Source organism: Rousettus aegyptiacus, unplaced genomic scaffold (assembly GCF_014176215.1).
Source record: "Rousettus aegyptiacus isolate mRouAeg1 unplaced genomic scaffold, mRouAeg1.p scaffold_m13_p_12, whole genome shotgun sequence".
NCBI classification, from domain to species: Eukaryota; Metazoa; Chordata; class Mammalia; order Chiroptera; family Pteropodidae; genus Rousettus; species Rousettus aegyptiacus.
In genome coordinates, this window is record NW_023416287.1 from 43,001,639 (window position 1) to 43,007,638 (window position 6,000).

Consider the following 6,000-nt stretch of genomic DNA (forward strand, 5'->3'; position numbering starts at 1 on the left):
TACTCTACCCAGCAAGGCTGTCATTTAGAACTGAAGGAGAGATAAAGAGCTTCCCAGATAAGAAAAAGCTATAGGAGTATTACAAGAAAAGGGCCTTCTCTAAGTAGAACTGAAAGATCAAAAAGGTGAATAAGAAAATATAGCAAAGGAAAAAATTCTCACTGATAAAGGCAAACAGTAAAAGCAGTGATCAACCAACTATAAAGCTAGTACAAAAGTAAAAAGACAAAAGTAGGAAGATCATGTGTAATTATAATAGTAAAATAAAAGATACACACAAGAAATAAAAAGTAATAACAAAACATAAATGTGGAGGAGGTCAATAAAGATTGTCATGACTTTAGAATGTATTTGAATTTAAGTAACCAACAACTAAACCTATCATATGCTGCCTGTAAGAGACTCACTTTATATCAAGACAGACATAGACTGAAAGTAAATGGAAGAAAAAATATATTTCATGCAAATGGAAATGAAAAAAAAGTGGGGTAATAATACTTATATCAGAAAAAATACACTTTATAACAAAGGCTGTAACAAGATAAAGAAGGGTGCTTCACAATGGTAAAAAGACCAATCCAAAAGAGGATATACTCCTTGTAAACATCTATGCATCCAACATAGGAGCACCTAAGTAAATAAATCAAATATTTACCTATACAAAGGGAGAGGTCGACAGTAATAGAATAGTAAAGGACTTTAACACACCATTGACTTCAATGGATAGATAATGTAGACAGAAAATCGACAAAGGAAACAGTGGCCTTTAATGACAATTAGAACAGGTGAACTTAATTGACAATTTTAGAACCATTTCACCAAAAGCAGGAGAATATACGTTCTTTTTAAGTGCACCTGGCTCATTTTTCAGGCTAGATGTTAGGCCACAAAACGAGTCTCAATAAATATAAAATTGAATTCATTGAGCATCTTCTCTGATAACAATAGTATGAAACTGAAAACCAATTACAAGCAGAAAACTAAAAAATACACAAACATGATGAGGCTAAATAACATGCTACTAAACAGAATGGATTAACAATAAGACCAGGGAAGAAATCAAAAGAGACATTGAGAGAAATGAAAATGAAAATAACATGACCCAAAATCTAAGGAACACAGCAAAGCAAAGAAGGAAATTCAGAACAATACAGGCCTATCTCAAGAAACAAGACAAACCTCAAATAAACAACCTACACCTAAAGGAACTAGAAAAAGAACAAATTCCAAAGAGAGCAGAAGAAAGGAAATCATAAAGACCAGAGAAGTAAATGAAGTAGTGCCTAAAACAACAGCAAAGATCAATAAAATAAGAGCTGGTTCTTTGAAAAAATAAACAAAATTAATAAATTTTTGGCCAGACTCATTAAGAAAAAAAAAGAGAGATTTCAAATAAACAAAATTAGGAATGAAAGAGAATGACAACTGAAACCACAGACATACGAAGGATTTTTAAAAATACTACAATTTTATGCCGATAAATTAAACGACCAGAATGAAATAGATAAATTCTTAAAAACAAACAATCTTCCAAGACTGAATCAGAAAGAAACAGAAAATCTGAATAAATTGATTACTAATTAAATCAAATTAGTAATCGAAAAACTCCCAACAAACAGAATTCCTGGACCAGATGGCTTCATAGGTGAATTTTACCAACATTCAAAAAAAAAAAAAAAAAGTAATACCTATCCTTCTCAAACTATTCTAAATATTAAAAAAAAAAAAAGAGGTGAGGCTCCCAAACTCAGTATACAAAGCCAACAGTACCCTGACACCAAAACCAGACAAACACATTACCAAATATATATAATGCCAATAACCTTGATGAACATAAATGTAAAAATCCACAACGAACTATAAGCAAACCAAATTCAGCAATGCTTTAAAAAGATCATACACCATGATCAAGTGAGATTTATTCCTGGGATGGAAGGCTGGTTCAATATCCTCAAATCAATTAATGGAATACACCACTTAAACAAAATAAAGGATAAAAATTACATGATCATATCAACAGATGCAGAAAAAACATCTAACAAAACATCTATTTATAATTTTTAAAAAACTCTCAAAATGAGGATAGAGGAAACATACCTCAACATAATAAATGCCAGATATAACAAAACACACAGCTAACAGCATACTCAACAGCAAAAAGCTAAGTTTTTTCTTTATGATCAGGAACAAGACAAGGATGTCCACTTTCACCACTTTTATTTAACACAATATTGGCAGTCCTAGCCACAGCAATCAGATGAGAAAAGTAAAAGGGAGCCAAATTGGAAAGGAAGAAGTAAAACTCATTATTTGCAGATGACATGATACTACAGAGAACCCTAAAGATTTTACCAAAATCCATTAAACTGATTAATGAATTTGGTAAAACTGCAAAATACAAAATTAGTATTCATTAATCAGTTACATTTTTATCCACTAATAATGAACTATCAGAAATAAAAATTGAGAAAACAACCCCATTTACAACTGCATGAAAAAGAATAAAATATCAAGAATAAAATTAACCAAGGAGGTAAAGATCCATATTTAGGTAACTATAAGACATTGAAGAAAGAAACTGAAGATACAAATAAATGAAAGAATATTCCATGCACATGGATATGAAGAATATCGTCAGAATGTCCATACTACCTAAAGCAATCTACAGATTCACGCAATCCCTCTCAAAATACCAATGACATTTTTCACAGAACTAGAACAAATATTCCTAAAATTTATATGGAACCACAAAAGTCCCCAAATTGCCAAAGCAATCTTTAAAAAGTAGAAAAAGTTTGAGTTATCACACACTACCTGATATAAAACTATGCTACAAACCTATAGTAATCAAAACAGCATGGTACTGGCATAAAAGACACATAGATCAATGGAAAAGACTAGAGAGCCTCGAAATAGACCCAAGCCTATATGATCAATTAATCTATGAAAAAGGAGGCAACACTATACAATGGGGTAAAGACAGCCTCTTCAATAAAGAGACTGGGAAAATTGTACAGAAACATGAAAAAAAAATGAAATCAAACCAAACCATATACAAAAATAAACTTAAAATGGTTAAAAGACTTAAATGTAAGACCTGAAACTATAAAAATCCTACAAGAAAACATAAGCAGTAAACTCTTGACAGGACTCAGCAGTTTTGGAGGAGATATGTCTCCTTGTGCACGGAAAACAAAAGAAAAAAATAACAAATGGGACTATACCAAACTAAAAAGTTTTTACACAAAAAAGGAAACCATCAACAGAACTAGAAAATCACCAACCGATTGGGAGAAGATATTCACCAATGATATGGGGTTGATATCCAAAATATAGAAGGAACTCAGAACTTAACACACACACACACCCCCAAAGAGGACATACAGATGACCAATAGACAGGAGAAAAGATGCTCAATATCACTAATCATCAGGGAAATAAATGCAAATTAAAACCCCAATGAGATATCACCTCACACCTGTCAGAATGGCTATCATCAATAAATCAACAAAGTGCTGGTGAGGATGTAGAGAAGAGGTAATCCTGCAATGTTGGTGGGATTGTAAATTGTTACAGCCATTATGGAAAATGCTATGGAGGTTCCTCAAAAAATTAAAGGACAGAATCTGAATACTTTGAATACTTATGGTTAGAACTTTGCATCTCTTCTGTTACTCTATTTTCTACCACCAAATGTTCCTAAGGACTCAGAACAAAGTACACACTAAGACTAAGGGATTTACAATATATTATTAGCAAATGACTATGTCAGTTCACCCATCTCCAAGCAGCCCTGCAAATGGCAATATATGGGATAAGTACAATTCAGAGAATAAGTTTTCCATCAGTTTATATAAACTAAATTTAAAAATTTTTAACCCCTAACTTTTCCTGTACAAAGTGTTCTGTTTCTAATATGATGGTGTGTTATCTGAAGTTCAAGTTCTTTGAAAAAGATTTTCCTATTCTGCAAAAATGATTATCTAATTTTTATTGAATCTAAACTATATTTAAACACATATATCCCCTTTTATTTGACAATATAGGCCAGTAAATCTGTAATAGTTTAAACCACTAGATGATGTGTAAACCAAACAGAAAAGGGACAGGAAGGACCATGGTAGCCTGCTTCCCTAACCACCTTAGGATTGTTCTTTTAATATACATATACATACCCTTGCCACAGCTATAAAAACTGTGAGGCTGCTGCTGACAGTGCTATTTAACAGACCAATTTTAACTATCATTAATTTTTAAATCTTCTTTCAAAAGGATTCTAAGATCAATTAGAAAAACCTGGAAACCACACCAAAGGCCTCAAAGTCACTGTCACTCATAATCCATCCCTCCTTGACAGTGTTGGTGATGGGACCTTGAGCCTCACTTCACTTTCTTCAAGCCCTCCGGCTTCACAGTTCTTTCTCTGAACCTGTTCAGGGAAACTGTTCCACAGTTTGGCGAAAGATGCCTAGAGCAGAAAGGAATTAAGTGACCGTTCTTCACTTCCATCCGGTGCAAACACAAAGACCTACACAGAGCTCCTAACAACGTACCAGGGTACAGTTTATGAGTGAAACTCCCAAAGAGATTGGATAGACTCCTACACGGCATTTGTAACTGAGCACATAGATGGGAAAGAAAGGAGCAATTCTGGCAAACGGCTAAGTACAACAGATATAACTCGCGACAGACTTTTCCGCCCCAGAGAGTAGAGTCTTATTTCAAGCAATTTTTCCAAATGCAAACTCATAATACAACAAAAGGAGACAGCTACAACCTAAAAAGTTATGCTATAGTGGGATGTAATCTTATTTACAAATGATCCTGTGGAATAATTCTACTTGTGAGAGGAAGGGGGCCCTCGCGTTTTGCAGGTGACAGGAGAAACCAGAAGGTACTTGGCATTGGTGGGGTCGGCCCAGAACGCACCTGCCTGCCGGCAGCGGCGCATCTGCGGAGCAAAATTAGGCTCCAGTGGCCCACCTCTGCCACGGCTCTCCCCAAACGTCTAATCTCCAAGTTCCCAATGAAATCTCTGCCCACACCGGATCCCGGATCTCATGGTACAAATTCAACGTCCACGTTAGCAAAGGGGCTGAAACACTGCAAATTCTACTCAAAAGGGCCGCTGACATTCAGAAACCGCCGCAATTGTTAGGACCGGGTTTTTAAAGGCTGAGTCAAGCAACCGGGCTGCCTTAGGATACGTTAAAGTGATCCCGGCTCTCCAGGGTGACGGGAAAAGCGTCACACCTACCAAATCTGTGGCCCCAAAGCCCGGAGGCGAAGGGAGGACGCAGACCTCATGCAGAGGCCAGTCCCAGGGCGGCGAGGCGAGGGGAGGAGAAGGGGGGTTGCCGCAGGTTCTCACCCCCGTCTTCACTCTGCTCAGAGTCGCAGGCCAAGACACCTTCATCCCTACCTGCCTACTTCCTGAGGCGCAGCCCCCAAAGATGCTTGCCTCGCTGCTCCGCAGCCCCACGGGAGGAGCTCGTCGCCCGCCGGACCTCGGCCCGCACATGCGGCCAGGCAGCTCCGCCCCGGCCCTGCTCACCTGACCTGCAGGAGTCTCCCGATGTCGCCTGCGCACAGGGCGCAGGAACGCGGGCCACGGGCGCTGAGTAAGGACGCGTAACCTAACCCGAGTCTGCGGCCGCTCTTTGTGCCTGGAGGTCCGCGTGCCGCGTTTCTCCAGGACGCCGGGCACCGCCCCCGCGCCCTCCGTGCGCCAGGAGCAGCTGGCCAAACCCAGAGCTCCCGCGGGACCCGGAGTGGGTGGAGCGTGAGAAAGCCGGAAGCGGGGCGTGGGGCGGGACTGGAAGTGAGCGGGGCGGCACCCGAGGGCGGGGCGTGGGGGGCGGCTGGCGAGGGCGGAGAGGGAAGGCCGAGGTCGAGGAACCTGTGGAATGGGTTGGTGAGGGTGCAGAGGTGGGGGCCGTGGTATGCTGGTACTGGGGCTCCCCCACAGTCTCTGGGCATCTCTGGAAAGTATAATCCTCA

The 6,000-nt window shown here is 39.2% G+C and overlaps 1 protein-coding gene across 6 annotated transcripts in view; it reads right to left on the reverse strand.

Moving 5' to 3' along the window:
- Nucleotides 1-5,691, reverse strand: part of NINL (ninein like) — a 143,862-nt gene extending 138,171 nt beyond the window's left edge. For 3 of the 6 annotated variants that reach the window (XM_016124537.2, XM_016124534.2, XM_036229789.1), the window contains exon 1: nt 5,555-5,691. The gene's annotated coding sequence lies outside the window, so the exon portion shown is untranslated. Of the gene's footprint in view, nt 1-5,257; nt 5,396-5,422; nt 5,531-5,554 lie in introns of those variants that run through there. The other 3 variants (XM_016124536.2, XM_016124539.2, XM_036229788.1) reach the window with 3 other exon arrangements.
- Between the last annotated feature and the right edge of the window lie 309 nt (nt 5,692-6,000).